The sequence below is a fragment of the Pygoscelis adeliae genome, unplaced genomic scaffold (genome assembly GCF_000699105.1).
Source record: "Pygoscelis adeliae isolate BGI_AS28 unplaced genomic scaffold, ASM69910v1 Scaffold226, whole genome shotgun sequence".
Taxonomy (NCBI): Eukaryota; Metazoa; Chordata; class Aves; order Sphenisciformes; family Spheniscidae; genus Pygoscelis; species Pygoscelis adeliae.
In genome coordinates this window covers 1,808,472-1,810,137 of record NW_008824983.1, presented here as the reverse complement: position 1 = coordinate 1,810,137, position 1,666 = coordinate 1,808,472, and positions in this window count along the sequence as shown.

The following is a 1,666-nucleotide window of genomic DNA, read 5'->3' as shown; positions in this document are numbered from 1 at the left end:
ACTTGGCAAACCACAGCTAAGGAGGAGTAAAGAGAGTGGAGTAACATCCCCGTAAGAGAGAGTTGAGCTGAGAATTCCCCCCTACTCAAAGAGCTATCGGGTTTAGGATACTTCTTTCCTGATTCCCTGTCATCATCACAATTTGCATTTGTTTCCCTTCAGCTCGTGATGGCTGGACTGGGCCCTAACCTTTGGATAACGCAGACCCTTTGGCCCTCCCAAGCAGCTGCTCTTCCACTGTCCGATTTTCATGCTGATATACCCATTTGATTTCATCCTAATCCACACAAAGTTCGGATTTCTTAGCGCTGGGAGAGTTTTGACCTAGCAGGCACCAGAGTGGTTATTATATGGGATTAATGCATCTGCCATGCAAAGATTCTTTCAAGACTATTAGGGTTTTTTGGGTTTGGGGGTCTTTCCCCCTCCCCCCCCTTTTCCAGCATGCACTTTAGCAAATTTTAACCATTCTTTAGGCGTGACTTTGTGTGTGTATATATGCATGTGAGTGTGTGCCTAACCCCCTAACGTGGATGCAATCAGTTATCGGGTTGGTTTACAAACCCACATTTCCAAAGCCCTCCATCTTGCACGGATCTGGCATGGAAACCTCAGAGAGCAGCCAGAAATCGAGTCCTCTACACTCCCGCCCTTTTTATTTCTGTGAATGAGTATGTAAGAAACCTATAAATCTAAAACTGTGCAGGCGTGGAGGAAATCATAAGAGTCAGCCTGGTGATATTACCGCGGGGAGCTGTGAAATCACCGAGGATTTATACAAGCACACACGGCGATGTTGTCATTAAAAAGAAAAAAAAAAAGAAATGGGAGGATGGTTGTTTTGCACTGTGCTGCGTGTGGCAGCCACCTTGGACACATGGTTTTGGTACCTCCCCTCCATGCTCTGCTGGGGGACGCCAACCCGAGGGCAGAAAGTTTTCCAGCCCCACCAGCGGTTTGGAAATCAGCCTTTTCCTGGGCAGTATAAAGCAAACCAGTTCTTGTTTGGCTTCTTTGGCGTTTGGGGAAGGCCTTGCGGGGGAGGGAGGTCATTCGTGCTGCTACACCCAAAGCCGGGGGGTGATGGAGGCCAGGCTCTGGGCAGACTGGCACCGGAGTGAGCTGCACGGCCCGACCCCTGGCCCGTCGCCCTTGGTGCTCCTGGGCCAAGAGGATGCTGCCGTGCAGCCAAATGGGCCATGTGGCTATTGAAGGGAGATGGAGGGCGTTGAACCCCGGCTGCTTGCCCAGAAGTACTCCCATAGCTTCCGGGGAATGGGATCTTCATAGGATTCTTATAAATAATTAACAGCATCAGTGATTATCTTTCCTACACTGAGAGTGCTTGGGGTCCCGACGGGGAAAATACGGCCCTGGGCAGCCAGCCACATCCTCCCCTGGCTGCCAGGGTGGGGGACCGGTGCAGAGAAGAGCTCCAGGAACAGCCCGGTGGGAGGGGGACAAAGGTTGAGGAGAGAGATTTCTCCCTACCCTTCTCCATCCAAAGGCCACCGCGGAGCTGGTCCACTCCTCCCCTCTTGCAAGAGGATATCCTTATCCTTATAGAGGATAACGCCCCGATTTCAAAGGGGGCTGCTCGCCCCGCAGCGCTGTGCCCGGGGCCGGGGGAGGCAGGGGCCGGGAGCTGCTGCGGGCTCGGGGGGTC